The sequence below is a fragment of the Amaranthus tricolor genome, chromosome 17 (genome assembly GCF_026212465.1).
Source record: "Amaranthus tricolor cultivar Red isolate AtriRed21 chromosome 17, ASM2621246v1, whole genome shotgun sequence".
Classification (NCBI taxonomy): domain Eukaryota; kingdom Viridiplantae; phylum Streptophyta; class Magnoliopsida; order Caryophyllales; family Amaranthaceae; genus Amaranthus; species Amaranthus tricolor.
Window position 1 is genome coordinate 578,011 of NC_080063.1, and position 21,952 is coordinate 599,962.

Here is a 21,952-nt window from a genome sequence, read left to right on the forward strand (position 1 = left end):
GTCAATGACGAATGAACGATGAAGAATGAACAAGGATCAATGATCAATGAAGAATGAACGATGAAGAATGAATAAGGATCTATGATGAATGACGAATGAACGATGAAGAATGAACAAGGATCAATGATCAATGAAGAATGAACGATGAAGAATGAATAAGGATCTATGATGAATGACGAATGAACGATGAAGAATGAACAAGGATCAATGATCAATGAAGAATGAACGATGAAGAATGAACAAGGAGTAATGGTCAATGACGAATGAACGATGAAGAATGAACAAGGATCAATGATCAATGACGAATGAACGATGAAGAATGAACAAGGATCAATGATCAATGAAGAATGAACGATGAAGAATGAACAAGGATCAATCATCAATGAAGAATGAACGATGAAGAATCAACAAGGATCAATGGTCAATGACGAATGAACGATGAAGAATGAACAAGGATCAATGATCGATGAAGAATGAACAAGGATCAATGATCAATGAAGAATGAACGATGAAGAATAAACAAGGATCAATGGTCAATGACGAATGAACGATGCAGAATGAACAAAGATCAATGATCAAAGAAGAATGAACGATGAAGAATGAACAAGGATTAATGGTCAATTACGAATGAACGAGGATCAATGATCAAAGAAGAATGAACGATGAAGAATGAACAAGGATCAATGATCAATGAAGAATGAACAAGGATCAATGCTCAATATCGAATGAACGATGAAGATTGAACAAGGATCAATGATCAATGAAGAATGAACGATGAAGAATGAACAAGGGTCAATGATCAATGAAGAATGAACGATGAAGAATGAACAAGGATCAATGATCAATGAAGAATGAACGATGAAGAATGAACAAGGATCAATGGTAAATGACGAATGAACGATGAAGAATGAACAAGGATCAATGATCAATGAAGAATGAACGATGAATAATGAACAAGGATCAATGCCCAATGACGAATGAACGATGAAGAATGAACAAGGATCAATGATCAATGAAGAATGATCTTCATGAACAAGGATCAATGATCAATGAAGAATGAACGATGAAGAATGAACAAGGATCAATGGTCAATGACGAATGAACGATGAAGAATGAATAAGGATCAATGATCGATAAAGAATGAACAAGGATCAATGATCAATTACGAATGAACGATGAAGAATGAACAAGGATCAATGATCAATAAAGAATGAACGATGAAGAATGAACAAGGATCAATGATCAATGAAGAATGAACGATGAAGAATGAATAAGGATCTATGATGAATGACGAATGAACGATGAAGAATGAACAAGGATCAATGATCAATGACGAATGAACGATGAAGAATGAACAAGGAGTAATGGTCAATGACGAATGAACGATGAAGAATGAACAAGGATCAATGATCAATGACGAATGAACGATGAAGAATGAACAAGGATCAATGATCAATGAAGAATAAACGATGAAGAATGAACAAGGATCAATTATCAATGAAAAATGAACGATGAAGAATGAACAAGGATCAATGATCAATGAAGAATGAACGATGAAGAATGAACAAGGATTAATGGTCAATGACGAATGAACGATGAAGAATGAACAAAGATCAATGATCAATGAAGAATGAACGATGAAGAATGAACAAGGATCAATGATCAATGAAGAATGAACGATAAAGAATGAACGATGAAGAATGAACAAGGATTAATGATCAATGAAGAATGAACGATGAAGAATGAACAGGGATCAATGATCAATGAAGAATGAACGATGAAGAATGAACAAGGATCAATGATCAATGAAGAATGATCTTCATGAACAAGGATCAATGATCAATGAAGAATGAACGATGAAGAATGAACAAGGATCAATGGTCAATGACGAATGAACGATGAAGAATGAATAAGGATCAATGATCGATAAAGAATGAACAAGGATCAATGATCAATTACGAATGAACGATGAAGAATGAACAAGGATCAATGATCAATGAAGAATGAACGATGAAGAATGAACAAGGATCAATGATCAATGAAGAATGAACGATGAAGAATGAATAAGGATCTATGATGAATGACGAATGAACGATGAAGAATGAACAAGGATCAATGATCAATGACGAATGAACGATGAAGAATGAACAAGGAGTAATGCTCAATGACGAATGAACGATGAAGAATGAACAAGGATCAATGATCAATGACGAATGAACGATGAAGAATGAACAAGGATCAATGATCAATGAAGAATAAACGATGAAGAATGAACAAGGATCAATTATCAATGAAAAATGAACGATGAAGAATGAACAAGGATCAATGATCAATGAAGAATGAACGATGAAGAATGAACAAGGATTAATGGTCAATGACGAATGAACGATGAAGAATGAACAAGGATCAATGATCAAAGAAGAATGAACGATGTAGAATGAACAAGGATCAATGATCAATGAATAATGAACGATGAAGAATGAACAAGGATTAATGGTCAATGACGAATGAACGATGAAGAATGAACAAGGATCAATGATCAATGAAGAATGAACGATAAAGAATGAACGATGAAGAATGAACAAGGATTAATGATCAATGAAGAATGAACGATGAAGAATGAACAGGGATCAATGATCAATGAAGAATGAACGATGAAGAATGAACAAGGATCAATGATCAATGAAGAATGAACGATGAAGAATGAACAAGGATCAATGATCAATGAAGAATGAACGATGAAGAATGAACAAGGATCAATGATCAATGAATAATGAACGATGAAGAATGAACAAGGATTAATGGTCAATGACGAATGAACGATGAAGAATGAACAAGGATCAATGCTCAATATCGAATGAACGATGAAGAATGAACAAGGATCAATGATCAATGAAGAATTAACGATGAAGAATGAACAAGGATCAATGATCAATGAAGAATGAACGATGAAGAATGAACAAGGATCAATGGTCAATGACGAATGAACGATGAAGAATGAACAAGGATCAATGATCAATGACGAATGAACGATGAAGAATGAACAAGGATCAATGATCAATGAAGAATAAACGATGAAGAATGAACAAGGATCAATTATCAATGAAAAATGAACGATGAAGAATGAACAAGGATCAATGATCAATGAAGAATGAACGATGAAGAATGAACAAGGATTAATGGTCAATGACGAATGAACGATGAAGAATGAACAAAGATCAATGATCAATGAAGAATGAACGATGAAGAATGAACAAGGATCAATGATCAATGAAGAATGAACGATAAAGAATGAACGATGAAGAATGAACAAGGATTAATGATCAATGAAGAATGAACGATGAAGAATGAACAGGGATCAATGATCAATGAAGAATGAACGATGAAGAATGAACAAGGATCAATGATCAATGAAGAATGAACGATGAAGAATGAACAAGGATCAATGATCAATGAAGAATGAACGATGAAGAATGAACAAGGATCAATGATCAATGAAGAATGAACGATGAAGAATGAACAAGGATCAATGATCAATGAAGAATGAACGATGAAGAATGAACAAGGATTAATGGTCAATGACGAATGAACGATGAAGAATGAACAAGGATCAATGATCAAAGAAGAATGAACGATGAAGAATGAACAAGGATCAATGATCAATGAATAATGAACGATGAAGAATGAACAAGGATTAATGGTCAATGACGAATGAACGATGAAGAATGAACAAGGATCAATGATCAATGAAGAATGAACGATGAAGAATGAATAAGGATCTATGATGAATGACGAATGAACGATGAAGAATGAACAAGGATCAATGATCAATGAAGAATGAACGATGAAGAATGCATAAGGATCTATGATGAATGACGAATGAACGATGAAGAATGAACAAGGATCAATGATCAATGAAGAATGAACGATGAAGAATGAACAAGGAGTAATGGTCAATGACGAATGAACGATGAACAATGAACAAGGATCAATGATCAATGACGAATGAACGATGAAGAATGAACAAGGATCAATGATCAATGAAGAATGAACGATGAAGAATGAACAAGGATCAATCATCAATGAAGAATGAACGATGAAGAATCAACAAGGATCAATGGTCAATGACGAATGAACGATGAAGAATGAACAAGGATCAATGATCGATGAAGAATGAACAAGGATCAATGATCAATGAAGAATGAACGATGAAGAATAAACAAGGATCAATGGTCAATGACGAATGAACGATGAAGAATGAACAAAGATCAATGATCAAAGAAGAATGAACGATGAAGAATGAACAAGGATTAATGGTCAATTACGAATGAACGAGGATCAATGATCAAAGAAGAATGAACGATGAAGAATGAACAAGGATCAATGATCAATGAAGAATGAACAAGGATCAATGCTCAATATCGAATGAACGATGAAGATTGAACAAGGATCAATGTTCAATGACGAATGAACGATGAAGAATGAACAAGGAGTAATGGTCAATGAAGAATGAACGATGAAGAATGAACAAGGATCAATGATCAATGAAGAATGAACGATGAAGAATGAACAAGGATCAATGGTAAATGACGAATGAACGATGAAGAATGAACAAGGATCAATGATCAATGAAGAATGAACGATGAAGAATGAACAAGGATCAATGATCAATGAAGAATTATCTTCATGAACAAGGATCAATGATCAATGAAGAATGAACGATGAAGAATGAACAAGGATCAATGGTCAATGACGAATGAACGATGAAGAATGAACAAGGATCAATGATCGATAAAGAATGAACAAGGATCAATGATCAATTACGAATGAACGATGAAGAATGAACAAGGATCAATGATCAATGAAGAATGAACGATGAAGAATGAACAAGGATCAATGATCAATGAAGAATGAACGATGAAGAATGAATAAGGATCTATGATGAATGACGAATGAACGATGAAGAATGAACAAGGATCAATGATCAATGAAGAATGAACGATGAAGAATGAACAAGGATCAATTATCAATGAAAAATGAACGATGAAGAATGAATAAGGATCTATGATGAATGACGAATGAACGATGAAGAATGAACAAGGATCAATGATCAATGAAGAATGAACGATGAAGAATGAACAAGGATCAATGTTCAATGACGAATGAACGATGAAGAATGAACAAGGAGTAATGGTCAATGAAGAATGAACGATGAAGAATGAACAAGGATCAATGATCAATGAAGAATGAACGATGAAGAATGAACAAGGATCAATGGTAAATGACGAATGAACGATGAAGAATGAACAAGGATCAATGATCAATGAAGAATGAACGATGAATAATGAACAAGGATCAATGCCCAATGACGAATGAACGATGAAGAATGAACAAGGATCAATGATCAATGAAGAATGATCTTCATGAACAAGGATCAATGATCAATGAAGAATGAACGATGAAGAATGAACAAGGATCAATGGTCAATGACGAATGAACGATGAAGAATGAATAAGGATCAATGATCGATAAAGAATGAACAAGGATCAATGATCAATTACGAATGAACGATGAAGAATGAACAAGGATCAATGATCAATGAAGAATGAACGATGAAGAATGAACAAGGATCAATGATCAATGAAGAATGAACGATGAAGAATGAATAAGGATCTATGATGAATGACGAATGAACGATGAAGAATGAACAAGGATCAATGATCAATGACGAATGAACGATGAAGAATGAACAAGGAGTAATGCTCAATGACGAATGAACGATGAAGAATGAACAAGGATCAATGATCAATGACGAATGAACGATGAAGAATGAACAAGGATCAATGATCAATGAAGAATAAACGATGAAGAATGAACAAGGATCAATTATCAATGAAAAATGAACGATGAAGAATGAACAAGGATCAATGATCAATGAAGAATGAACGATGAAGAATGAACAAGGATTAATGGTCAATGACGAATGAACGATGAAGAATGAACAAGGATCAATGATCAAAGAAGAATGAACGATGTAGAATGAACAAGGATCAATGATCAATGAATAATGAACGATGAAGAATGAACAAGGATTAATGGTCAATGACGAATGAACGATGAAGAATGAACAAGGATCAATGATCAATGAAGAATGAACGATAAAGAATGAACGATGAAGAATGAACAAGGATTAATGATCAATGAAGAATGAACGATGAAGAATGAACAGGGATCAATGATCAATGAAGAATGAACGATGAAGAATGAACAAGGATCAATGATCAATGAAGAATGAACGATGAAGAATGAACAAGGATCAATGATCAATGAAGAATGAACGATGAAGAATGAACAAGGATCAATGATCAATGAATAATGAACGATGAAGAATGAACAAGGATTAATGGTCAATGACGAATGAACGATGAAGAATGAACAAGGATCAATGATCAATGAAGAATGAACGATGAAGAATGAATAAGGATCTATGATGAATGACGAATGAACGATGAAGAATGAACAAGGATCAATGATCAATGAAGAATGAACGATGAAGAATGAATAAGGATCTATGATGAATGACGAATGAACGATGAAGAATGAACAAGGATCAATGATCAATGAAGAATGAACGATGAAGAATGAACAAGGAGTAATGGTCAATGACGAATGAACGATGAAGAATGAACAAGGATCAATGATCAATGACGAATGAACGATGAAGAATGAACAAGGATCAATGATCAATGAAGAATGAACGATGAAGAATGAACAAGGATCAATGATCAATGAAGAATGAACGATGAAGAATCAACAAGGATCAATGGTCAATGACGAATGAACGATGAAGAATGAACAAGGATCAATGATCGATGAAGAATGAACAAGGATGAATGATCAATGAAGAATGAACGATGAAGAATAAACAAGGATCAATGGTCAATGACGAATGAACGATGAAGAATGAACAAAGATCAATGATCAAAGAAGAATGAACGATGAAGAATGAACAAGGATTAATGGTCAATTACGAATGAACGATGAAGAATGAACGAGGATCAATGATCAAAGAAGAATGAACGATGAAGAATGAACAAGGATCAATGATCAATGAAGAATGAACAAGGATCAATGCTCAATATCGAATGAACGATGAAGAATGAACAAGGATCAATGATCAATGAAGAATGAACGATGAAGAATGAACAAGGGTCAATGATCAATGAAGAATGAACGATGAAGAATGAACAAGGATCAATGATCAATGAAGAATGAACGATGAAGAATGAACAAGGATCAATGGTAAATGACGAATGAACGATGAAGAATGAACAAGGATCAATGATCAATGAAGAATGAACGATGAATAATGAACAAGGATCAATGCCCAATGACGAATGAACGATGAAGAATGAACAAGGATCAATGATCAATGAAGAATTATCTTCATGAACAAGGATCAATGATCAATGAAGAATGAACGATGAAGAATGAACAAGGATCAATGGTCAATGACGAATGAACGATGAAGAATGAACAAGGATCAATGATCGATAAAGAATGAACAAGGATCAATGATCAATTACGAATGAACGATGAAGAATGAACAAGGATCAATGATCAATGAAGAATGAACGATGAAGAATGAACAAGGATCAATGATCAATGAAGAATGAACGATGAAGAATGAATAAGGATCTATGATGAATGACGAATGAACGATGAAGAATGAACAAGGATCAATGATCAATGAAGAATGAACGATGAAGAATGAACAAGGATCAATTATCAATGAAAAATGAACGATGAAGAATGAATAAGGATCTATGATGAATGACGAATGAACGATGAAGAATGAACAAGGATCAATGATCAATGAAGAATGAACGATGAAGAATGAACAAGGATCAATGATCAATGAAGAATGAACGATGAAGAATGAACAAGGATCAATGATCAATTAAGAATGAACGATGAAGAATGAACAAGGATCAATGATCAATGACGAATGAACGATGAACAATGAACAAGGATCAATGATCAATGAAGAATGAACGATGAAGAATGAATAAGGATCAATGATTAATGAAGAATGAACGATGAAGAATGAACAAGGATCAATGTTCAATGACGAATGAACGATGAAGAATGAACAAGGATCAATGATCAATGAAGAATAAACGATGAAGAATGAAAAAGGATCAATGATCAATGAAGAATGAACGATGAAGAATGGACAAGGATCAATGATCAATGAAGAATGAACGATGAAGAATGAACAAGGATTAATGGTCAATGACGAATGAACGATGAAGAATGAACAAGGATTAATGATCAATGAAGAATGAACGATGAAGAATGAACAGGGATCAATGATCAATGAAGAATGAACGATGAAGAATGAACAAGGATCAATGATCAATGAAGAATGAACGATGAAGAATGAACAAGGATCAATGATCAATGAAGAATGAACGATGAAGAATGAACAAGGATCAATGATCAATGAAGAATGAACGATGAAGAATGAACAAGGATCAATGATCAATGAAGAATGAACGATGAAGAATGAACAAGGATTAATGGTCAATGACGAATGAACGATGAAGAATGAACAAGGAGCAATGATCAAAGAAGAATGAACGATGAAGAATGAACAAGGATCAATGATCAATGAACGATGAAGAATGAACAAGGATTAATGGTCAATGACGAATGAACGATGAAGAATGAACAAGGATCAATGATCAATGAAGAATGAACGATGAAGAATGAATAAGGATCTATGATGAATGACGAATGAACGATGAAGAATGAACAAGGATCAATGATCAATGAAGAATGAACGATGAAGAATGAATAAGGATCTATGATGAATGACGAATGAACGATGAAGAATGAACAAGGATCAATGATCAATGAAGAATGAACGATGAAGAATGAACAAGGAGTAATGGTCAATGACGAATGAACGATGAAGAATGAACAAGGATCAATGATCAATGACGAATGAACGATGCAGAATGAACAAGGATCAATGATCAATGAAGAATGAACGATGAAGAATGAACAAGGATCAATGATCAATGAAGAATGAACGATGAAGAATCAACAAGGATCAATGGTCAATGACGAATGAACGATGAAGAATGAACAAGGATCAATGATCGATGAAGAATGAACAAGGATCAATGATCAATGAAGAATGAACGATGAAGAATAAACAAGGATCAATGGTCAATGACGAATGAACGATGAAGAATGAACAAAGATCAATGATCAAAGAAGAATGAACGATGAAGAATGAACAAGGATTAATGGTCAATTACGAATGAACGATGAAGAATGAACGAGGATCAATGATCAAAGAAGAATGAACGATGAAGAATGAACAAGGATCAATGATCAATGAAGAATGAACAAGGATCAATGCTCAATATCGAATGAACGATGAAGAATGAACAAGGATCAATGATCAATGAAGAATGAACGATGAAGAATGAACAAGGGTCAATGATCAATGAAGAATGAACGATGAAGAATGAACAAGGATCAATGATCAATGAAGAATGAACGATGAAGAATGAACAAGGATCAATGGTAAATGACGAATGAACGATGAAGAATGAACAAGGATCAATGATCAATGAAGAATGAACGATGAATAATGAACAAGGATCAATGCCCAATGACGAATGAACGATGAAGAATGAACAAGGATCAATGATCAATGAAGAATGATCTTCATGAACAAGGATCAATGATCAATGAAGAATGAACGATGAAGAATGAACAAGGATCAATGGTCAATGACGAATGAACGATGAAGAATGAACAAGGATCAATGATCGATAAAGAATGAACAAGGATCAATGATCAATTACGAATGAACGATGAAGAATGAACAAGGATCAATGATCAATGAAGAATGAACGATGAAGAATGAACAAGGATCAATGATCAATGAAGAATGAACGATGAAGAATGAATAAGGATCTATGATGAATGACGAATGAACGATGAAGAATGAACAAGGATCAATGATCAATGAAGAATGAACGATGAAGAATGAACAAGGATCAATTATCAATGAAAAATGAACGATGAAGAATGAATAAGGATCTATGATGAATGACGAATGAACGATGAAGAATGAACAAGGATCAATGATCAATGAAGAATGAACGATGAAGAATGAACAAGGATCAATGATCAATGAAGAATGAACGATGAAGAATGAACAAGGATCAATGATCAATTAAGAATGAACGATGAAGAATGAACAAGGATCAATGATCAATGACGAATGAACGATGAACAATGAACAAGGATCAATGATCAATGAAGAATGAACGATGAAGAATGAATAAGGATCAATGATTAATGAAGAATGAACGATGAAGAATGAACAAGGATCAATGTTCAATGACGAATGAACGATGAAGAATGAACAAGGATCAATGATCAATGAAGAATAAACGATGAAGAATGAAAAAGGATCAATGATCAATGAAGAATGAACGATGAAGAATGGACAAGGATCAATGATCAATGAAGAATGAACGATGAAGAATGAACAAGGATTAATGGTCAATGACGAATGAACGATGAAGAATGAACAAGGATTAATGATCAATGAAGAATGAACGATGAAGAATGAACAGGGATCAAAGATCAATGAAGAATGAACGATGAAGAATGAACAAGGATCAATGATCAATGAAGAATGAACGATGAAGAATGAACAAGGATCAATGATCAATGAAGAATGAACGATAAAGAATGAACAAGGATCAATGATCAATGAAGAATGAACGATGAAGAATGAACAAGGATCAATGATCAATGAAGAATGAACGATGAAGAATGAACAAGGATTAATGGTCAATGACGAATGAACGATGAAGAATGAACAAGGATCAATGATCAAAGAAGAATGAACGATGAAGAATGAACAAGGATCAATGATCAATGAATAATGAACGATGAAGAATGAACAAGGATTAATGGTCAATGACGAATGAACGATGAAGAATGAACAAGGATCAATGATCAATGAAGAATGAACGATGAAGAATGAATAAGGATCTATGATGAATGACGAATGAACGATGAAGAATGAACAAGGATCAATGATCAATGAAGAATGAACGATGAAGAATGAATAAGGATCTATGATGAATGACGAATGAACGATGAAGAATGAACAAGGATCAATGATCAATGAAGAATGAACGATGAAGAATGAACAAGGAGTAATGGTCAATGACGAATGAACGATGAAGAATGAACAAGGATCAATGATCAATGACGAATGAACGATGAAGAATGAACAAGGATCAATGATCAAAGAAGAATGAACGATGAAGAATGAACAAGGATCAATGATCAATGAAGAATGAACGATGAAGAATCAACAAGGATCAATGGTCAATGACGAATGAACGATGAAGAATGAACAAGGATTAATGGTTAATTACGAATGAACGATGAAGAATGAACGAGGATCAATGATCAAAGAAGAATGAACGATGAAGAATGAACAAGGATCAATGATCAATGAAGAATGAACAAGGATCAATGCTCAATATCGAATGAACGATGAAGAATGAACAAGGATCAATGATCAATGAAGAATGAACGATGAAGAATGAACAAGGGTCAATGATCAATGAAGAATGAATGATGAAGAATGAACAAGGATCAATGATCAATGAAGAATGAACGATGAAGAATGAACAAGGATCAATGATCAATGAAGAATGAACGATGAAGAATGAATAAGGATCAATGATGAATGACGAATGAACGATGAAGAATGAACAAGGATCAATGATCAATGAAGAATGAACGATGAAGAATGAATAAGGATCTATGATGAATGACGAATGAACGATGAAGAATGAACAAGGATCAATGATCAATGACGAATGAACGATGAAGAATGAACAAGGAGTAATGGTCAATGACGAATGAACGATGAAGAATGCACAAGGATCAATGATCAATGACGAATGAACGATGAAGAATGAACAAGGATCAATGATCAATGAAGAAAAAACGATGAAGAATGAACAAGGATCAATTATCAATGAAAAATGAACGATGAAGAATGAACAAGGATCAATGATCAATGAAGAATGAACGATGAAGAATGAACAAGGATTAATTGTCAATGACGAATGAACGATGAAGAATGAACAAAGATCAATGATCAATGAAGAATGAACGATGAAGAATGAACAAGGATCAATGATCAATGAAGAATGAACGATAAAGAATGAACGATGAAGAATGAACAAGGATTAATCATCAATGAAGAATGAACGATGAAGAATAAAACAGGGATCAATGATCAACGAAGAATGAACGATGAAGAATGAACAAGGATCAATGATCAATGAAGAATGAACGATGAAGAATGAACAAGGATCAATGATCAATGAAGAATGAACGATGAAGAATGAACAAGGATCAATGATCAATGAAGAATGAACGATGAAGAATGAACAAGGATTAATGGTGAATGACGAATGAACGATGAAGAATGAACAAGGATCAATGATCAAAGAAGAATGAACGATGAAGAAAGAACAAGGATCAATGATCAATGAATAATGAACGATGAAGAATGAACAAGGATTAATGGTCAATGACGAATGAACGATGAAGAATGAACAAGGATCAATGATCAATGAAGAATGAACGATGAAGAATGAATAAGGATCTATGATGAATGACGAATGAACGATGAAGAATGAACAAGGATCAATGATCAATGAAGAATGAACGATGAAGAATGAATAAGGATCTATGATGAATGACGAATGAACGATGAAGAATGAACAAGGATCAATGATCAATGAAGAATGAACGATGAAGAATGAACAAGGAGTAATGGTCAATGACGAATGAACGATGAAGAATGAACAAGGATCAATGATCAATGACGAATGAACGATGAAGAATGAACAAGGATCAATGATCAATGAAGAATGAACGATGAAGAATGAACAAGGATCAATGATCAATGAAGAATGAACGATGAAGAATCAACAAGGATCAATGGTCAATGACGAATGAACGATGAAGAATGAACAAGGATTAATGGTCAATTACGAATGAACGATGAAGAATGAACGAGGATCAATGATCAAAGAAGAATGAACGATGAAGAATGAACAAGGATCAATGATCAATGAAGAATGAACAAGGATCAATGCTCAATATCGAATGAACGATGAAGAATGAACAAGGATCAATGATCAATGAAGAATGAACGATGAAGAATGAACAAGGGTCAATGATCAATGAAGAATGAACAAGGATCAATGATCAATGAAGAATGAACGATGAAGAATGAACAAGGATCAATGATCAATGAAGAATGAACGATGAAGAATGAATAAGGATCAATGATGAATGACGAATGAACGATGAAGAATGAACAAGGATCAATGATCAATGAAGAATGAACGATGAAGAATGAATAAGGATCTATGATGAATGACGAATGAACGATGAAGAATGAACAAGGATCAATGATCAATGACGAATGAACGATGAAGAATGAACAAGGAGTAATGGTCAATGACGAATGAACGATGAAGAATGCACAAGGATCAATAATCAATGACGAATGAACGATGAAGAATGAACAAGGATCAATGATCAATGAAGAATAAACGATGAAGAATGAACAAGGATCAATTATCAATGAAAAATGAACGATGAAGAATGAACAAGGATCAATGATCAATGAAGAATGAACGATGAAGAATGAACAAGGATTAATGGTCAATGACGAATGAACGATGAAGAATGAACAAAGATCAATGATCAATGAAGAATGAACGATGAAGAATGAACAAGGATCAATGATCAATGAAGAATGAACGATAAAGAATGAACGATGAAGAATGAACAAGGATTAATCATCAATGAAGAATGAACGATGAAGAATGAACAGGGATCAATGATCAATGAAGAATGAACGATGAAGAATGAACAACGATCAATGATCAATGAAGAATGAACGATGAAGAATGAACAAGGATCAATGATCAATGAAGAATGAACGATGAAGAATGAACAAGGATCAATGATCAATGAAGAATGAACGATGAAGAATGAACAAGGATTAATGGTCAATGACGAATGAACGATGAAGAATGAACAAGGATCAATGATCAAAGAAGAATGAACGATGAAGAATGAACAAGGATCAATGATCAATGAATAATGAACGATGAAGAATGAACAAGGATTAATGGTCAATGACGAATGAACGATGAAGAATGAACAAGGATCAATGATCAATGAAGAATGAACGATGAAGAATGAATAAGGATCTATGATGAATGACGAATGAACGATGAAGAATGAACAAGGATCAATGATCAATGAAGAATGAACGATGAAGAATGAATAAGGATCTATGATGAATGACGAATGAACGATGAAGAATGAACAAGGATCAATGATCAATGAAGAATGAACGATGAAGAATGAACAAGGAGTAATGGTCAATGACGAATGAACGATGAAGAATGAACAAGGATCAATGATCAATGACGAATGAACGATGAAGAATGAACAAGGATCAATGATCAATGAAGAATGAACGATGAAGAATGAACAAGGATCAATGATCAATGAAGAATGAACGATGAAGAATCAACAAGGATCAATGGTCAATGACGAATGAACGATGAAGAATGAACAAGGATCAATGATCGATGAAGAATGAACAAGGATCAATGATCAATGAAGAATGAACGATGAAGAATAAACAAGGATCAATGGTCAATGACGAATGAACGATGAAGAATGAACAAAGATCAATGATCAAAGAAGAATGAACGATGAAGAATGAACAAGGATTAATGGTCAATTACGAATGAACGATGAAGAATGAACGAGGATCAATGATCAAAGAAGAATGAACGATGAAGAATGAACAAGGATCAATGATCAATGAAGAATGAACAAGGATCAATGCTCAATATCGAATGAACGATGAAGAATGAACAAGGATCAATGATCAATGAAGAATGAACGATGAAGAATGAACAAGGGTCAATGATCAATGAAGAATGAACGATGAAGAATGAACAAGGATCAATGATCAATGAAGAATGAACGATGAAGAATGAACAAGGATCAATGGTAAATGACGAATGAACGATGAAGAATGAACAAGGATCAATGATCAATGAAGAATGAACGATGAATAATGAACAAGGATCAATGCCCAATGACGAATGAACGATGAAGAATGAACAAGGATCAATGATCAATGAAGAATGATCTTCATGAACAAGGATCAATGATCAATGAAGAATGAACGATGAAGAATGAACAAGGATCAATGGTCAATGACGAATGAACGATGAAGAATGAACAAGGATCAATGATCGATAAAGAATGAACAAGGATCAATGATCAATTACGAATGAACGATGAAGAATGAACAAGGATCAATGATCAATGAAGAATGAACGATGAAGAATGAACAAGGATCAATGATCAATGAAGAATGAACGATGAAGAATGAACAAGGATCAATGCTCAATATCGAATGAACGATGAAGAATGAACAAGGATCAATGATCAATGAAGAATTAACGATGAAGAATGAACAAGGATCAATGATCAATGAAGAATGAACGATGAAGAATGAACAAGGATCAATGCTCAATGAAGAATGAACGATGAAGAATGAACAAGGATCAATGATCAATGAAGAATGAACGATGAAGAATGAAAAAGGATCAATGATCAATGAAGAATGAACAAGGATCAATGATCAATGAAGAATTAACGATGAAGAATGAACAAGGATCAATGATCAATGAAGAATGAACGATGAAGAATGAACAAGGATCAATGCTCAATGAAGAATGAACGATGAAGAATGAACAAGGATCAATGATCAATGAAGAATGAACGATGAAGAATGAAAAAGGATCAATGATCAATGAAGAATGAACAAGGATCAATGATCAATGAAGAATGAACGATGAAGAATGAACAAGGATCATTGATCAATGAAGAATGAACGATGAAGAATGAACAAGGATCAACGATCAATGAAGAATGAACGATGAAGAATGAACAAGGATCAATGGTCAATGACGAATGTACGATGAAGAATGAACAAGGATCAATGATCGATGAAGAATGAACAAGGATCAATGATCAATGAAGAATGAACGATGAAGAATAAACAAGGATCAATGGTCAATGACGAATGAACGATGAAGAATGAACAAAGATCAATGATCAAAGAAGAATGAACGATGAAGAATGAACAAGGATTAATGGTCAATTACGAATGAACGATGAAGAATGAACAAGGATCAATGATCAAAGAAGAATGAACGATGAAGAATGAACAAGGATCAATGCTCAATATCGAATGAACGATGAAGAATGAACAAGGATCAATGCTCAATGACGAATGAACGATGAAGAATGAACAAGGATCAATGCTCAATGACGAATGAACGATGAAGAATGAACAAGGATCAATGATCAATGAAGAATGAACGATGAAGAATGAACAACGATCAATGATCAATGAAGAATGAACGATGAAGAATGAAAAAGGATCAATGATCAATGAAGAATGAACAAGGATCAATGATCAATGAAGAATTAACGATGAAGAATGAACAAGGATCAATGATCAATGAAGAATGAACGATGAATAATGAACAAGGATCAATGCCCAATGACGAATGAACGATGAAGAATGAACAAGGATCAATGATCAATGAAGAATGATCTTCATGAACAAGGATCAATGATCAATGAAGAATGAACGATGAAGAATGAACAAGGATCAATGGTCAATGACGAATGAACGATGAAGAATGAACAAGGATCAATGATCGATAAAGAATGAACAAGGATCAATGATCAATTACGAATGAACGATGAAGAATGAACAAGGATCAATGATCAATGAAGAATGAACGATGAAGAATGAACAAGGATCAATGATCAATGAAGAATGAACGATGAAGAATGAACAAGGATCAATGCTCAATATCGAATGAACGATGAAGAATGAACAAGGATCAATGATCAATGAAGAATTAACGATGAAGAATGAACAAGGATCAATGATCAATGAAGAATGAACGATGAAGAATGAACAAGGATCAATGCTCAATGAAGAATGAACGATGAAGAATGAACAAGGATCAATGATCAATGAAGAATGAACGATGAAGAATGAAAAAGGATCAATGATCAATGAAGAATGAACAAGGATCAATGATCAATGAAGAATTAACGATGAAGAATGAACAAGGATCAATGATCAATGAAGAATGAACGATGAAGAATGAACAAGGATCAATGCTCAATGAAGAATGAACGATGAAGAATGAACAAGGATCAATGATCAATGAAGAATGAACGATGAAGAATGAAAAAGGATCAATGATCAATGAAGAATGAACAAGGATCAATGATCAATGAAGAATGAACGATGAAGAATGAACAAGGATCATTGATCAATGAAGAATGAACGATGAAGAATGAACAAGGATCAATGATCAATGAAGAATGAACGATGAAGAATGAACAAGGATCAATGGTCAATGACGAATGTACGATGAAGAATGAACAAGGATCAATGATCGATGAAGAATGAACAAGGATCAATGATCAATGAAGAATGAACGATGAAGAATAAACAAGGATCAATGGTCAATGACGAATGAACGATGAAGAATGAACAAAGATCAATGATCAAAGAAGAATGAACGATGAAGAATGAACAAGGATTAATGGTCAATTACGAATGAACGATGAAGAATGAACAAGGATCAATGATCAAAGAAGAATGAACGATGAAGAATGAACAAGGATCAATGCTCAATATCGAATGAACGATGAAGAATGAACAAGGATCAATGCTCAATGACGAATGAACGATGAAGAATGAACAAGGATCAATGCTCAATGACGAATGAACGATGAAGAATGAACAAGGATCAATGATCAATGAAGAATGAACGATGAAGAATGAACAAGGATCAATGATCAATGAAGAATGAACGATGAAGAATGAAAAAGGATCAATGATCAATGAAGAATGAACAAGGATCAATGATCAATGAAGAATTAACGATGAAGAATGAACAAGGATCAATGATCAATGAAGAATGAACGATGAAGAATGAACAAGGATCAATGCTCAATGAAGAATGAATGATGAAGAATGAACAAGGATCAATGATCAATGAAGAATGAACGATGTAGAATGAAAAAGGATCAATGATCAATGAAGAATGAACAAGGATCAATGATCAATGAAGAATGAACGATGAAGAATGAACAAGGATCATTGATCAATGAAGAATGAACGATGAAGAATGAACAAGGATCAATGATCAATGAAGAATGAACGATGAAGAATGAACAAGGATCAATGGTCAATGACGAATGTACGATGAAGAATGAACAAGGATCAATGATCGATGAAGAATGAAGAAGGATCAATGATCAATGAAGAATGAACGATGAAGAATAAACAAGGATCAATGGTCAATGACGAATGAACGATGAAGAATGAACAAAGATCAATGATCAAAGAAGAATGAACGATGAAGAATGAACAAGGATCAATGCTCAATATCGAATGAACGATGAAGAATGAACAAGGATCAATGCTCAATGACGAATGAACGATGAAGAATGAACAAGGATCAATGCTCAATGACGAATGAACGATGAAGAATGAACAAGGATCAATGATCAATGAAGAATGAACGATGAAGAATGAACAAGGATCAATGATCAATGAAGAATGAACGATGAAGAATGAACAAGGATCAATGGTCAATGACGAATGTACGATGAAGAATGAACAAGGATCAATGATCGATGAAGAATGAACAAGGATCAATGATCAATGAAGAATGAACGATGAAGAATAAACAAGGATCAATGGTCAATGACGAATGAACGATGAAGAATGAACAAGGATTAATGGTCAATTACGAATGAACGATGAAGAATGAACAAGGATCAATGATCAAAGAAGAATGAACGATGAAGAATGAACAAGGATCAATGATCAATGAAGAATGAACAAGGATCAATGCTCAATATCGAATGAACGATGAAGAATGAACAAGGATCAATGCTCAATGACGAATGAACGATGAAGAATGAACAAGGATCAATGATCAATGAAGAATGAACGATGAAGAATGAACAAGGATCAATGATCAATGAAGAATGAACGATGAAGAATGAATAAGGATCTATGATGAATGACGAATGAACGATGAAGAATGAACAAGTGACCAAGATGGTCAAGGTACAAGTGTCCAAGATGTCCAAGTCCAATCCAATGCAAGGGAATTAATTTTGTCCAAGTCTTATTTTGATCATAGCATGCACGGTCCAAATAAGTCATCAAATGGTTGTACTTTGCTAAGTATGACTAAGTACTTTGTTGAAAGTATAAATTAAAGGGTGTCGGTTACAAGGAATTAATTCCAAACAGTTTTGGAATACGAAGGGGCATGTTTTAAGGAGATTTAAAGCTGGTTTTTAATCTCATTTAAAGCTGCAGTTTTGGAATTCAAAGGGGCATGTTTTTAGGAGTATTTATGGCTGAATATTAACCTTTTTTAGTGGGGGTTACTAGGCATTATTGTAGGAGTAAAATGCAATAATAAAGAAGCTTAAATGGAGGAGTAAATGGGAGTTACCAGGCAAATGAATGGGCTGTTTTGGATGTTACTTTGCACACTTGAAGGAGCCATGTGAAGAGTTTAATTGCTGGCCATTTCTTCCCTAGTTTTAATCTTTGTTTAATTAGTCTTAAGTGTGTGTAATGGAGATTAATGTGGACATTGATTAGCCACTTAATTCTCTTTTATTTTGTTGTCTTTTTATTTTCTTTTGTGAATTTATTTAGGCAAGTGAAAGGTTGTAATTATTTAATGTAAGAATGCTATATATAGCATACTTTGATGAATGAAAAACACATCCAGAAATTTGCCAAAAAACTTGTGTTTTGTTTATTGAACTTGACTTGTGTTTAGTCATTTTTAATTGTCCAAATTTGAGTGTTCCAAATTTGAAGAGTTAGAGTTTTAGTGAGAGTTCCTAAAACTAAAGCTTGTAGTTGACGATTTGGTGAGAGTTCCCTAATCTAAGCTACACCCAAACAAGTGAGTGAGTGTTCCTCCTTGTTATATCCTCAAGTTTAGGGTGAGAGTTCCCCTAACTAATTTGATCATACTAAAAAAATATACCAAAAAAACGTGTGACCCCTTTAACTTATCATTTTGTAACAAGGTTTCTCGTCTTGTTTACACATCATTTTGCGCGTCAGGTAGGGGGAGTTTTTCCATACACTTCCAAAGGGGTCGAATACCTACATATTATGGGAGAGAATCAAGATTTGAGGGTAGCTTTGGAAGCTCTCAATCGATCCATTGCTAGTCAAGAAAGGTTGGCCGAGACTAATGCCAATCTACAAGGGAATCTTGCTGCCTTAATGGCAAGACTCTTGAACGAGCAAGATAGGAGAGATCAAGATGAAGAACCTCCACCTAGGAGGGAGGATAGGAGTCTCAAAGTAGACGTCCCTTCCTTTGATGGGTCACTTGATCCAGAGAAGTACTTGGAATGGGAGAAATCCTTGGAAAGGTACTTTGAGTACAAGGATATTCAAGAAGAAGTGCAGAAATATAAGATAGCAAAGGTGAAACTGAAGGGCTATGGTGACAGTTGGTTGCAAGGGGAACAAAGGGCACGTACCCTTAGGGGTAAAGCACCCATATCAACTTGGAACAAGATGAAGAAACGGATGAGAGACCGTTTCATTCCTCACAATTACAAGCAAAGCCAATATGTGAAGTGGAGTACTTTGCAACAAAATGGAGATTCCGTGGAAGACTACATCAAAGAGTTTGATAGGCTTGCCATTATGTGTGAAGTAACTGAAAATGAAGAGCTCAAAATGGGGCGTTTTGTAGCTGGGTTGGATCAAGAATTACAAGACAAGCTTGAAGGTTACACTAACCTCACGTTTGTGGAAGCTTGCAAACTTGTGACCAAGTTTGATGCTAGGAGGAAAAAGAAGAAAACGCCTACCACTACTCCAGTGGTGCGCAAACCACCCTTCACCTTGAAGGAGGGTTCTTCCTTTAGCAAGTCAAATGAAGCACTTAAGAAAGACAAGAAAGACTTCAAACTTAGCGACATTGTCTGTTACAAGTGTGGAGGTAGAGGTCATTTCAAGAAGGATTGTCCTAACTCAAGAGCTTTAACAATCCAAGAGGTTAAGCTTATGGCCACGCAAAACATTAATTGGGAGGATTTTGAAACAGAAGAAGAGGAGATCGAGAATCCCAATGAAGAGGATGGGGAAGAAGATCATTGCTTTCCGGAGATGGAGGACAAAACCAATCTGGTTGTTAGGAGGGCATTGCAAGCACGAGTGGAGGAGCCTTTGGCGCCACAAAGGCAACACATTTTCATCACCAAATGTAAAATTGGTGACGAGGTATGTGATTTAATTATTGACGGGGGTAGTGAGGCTAATACTGTGTCAAAGACTTTAGTGTCTAGACTTGGTCTTACCACCACTAATCATCCACACCCTTACAAGTTGAGTTGGTTAGATTCTAATTCTAGTACGGGAGTTAGAAAGCAATGCATGGTTAGTTTTTCTATTGGTTCCTATCATGATAGTCAATTGTGTGATGTTGTGTCAATGGATGCTTGTCATATTCTGCTCGGTAGGCCATGGCAAACGGATAGAAAATCATTTCATGATGGATACCATAATACATACACTATAACTCACCAAGGGAAACAAAAAAAATTACACCCTTTACCACCCCCACGGCTTTCACAAAAACCACACAGAGAAATTTCTTTATTGTCCTTTAAAGAATTTGAGAGGGAGTTTGAA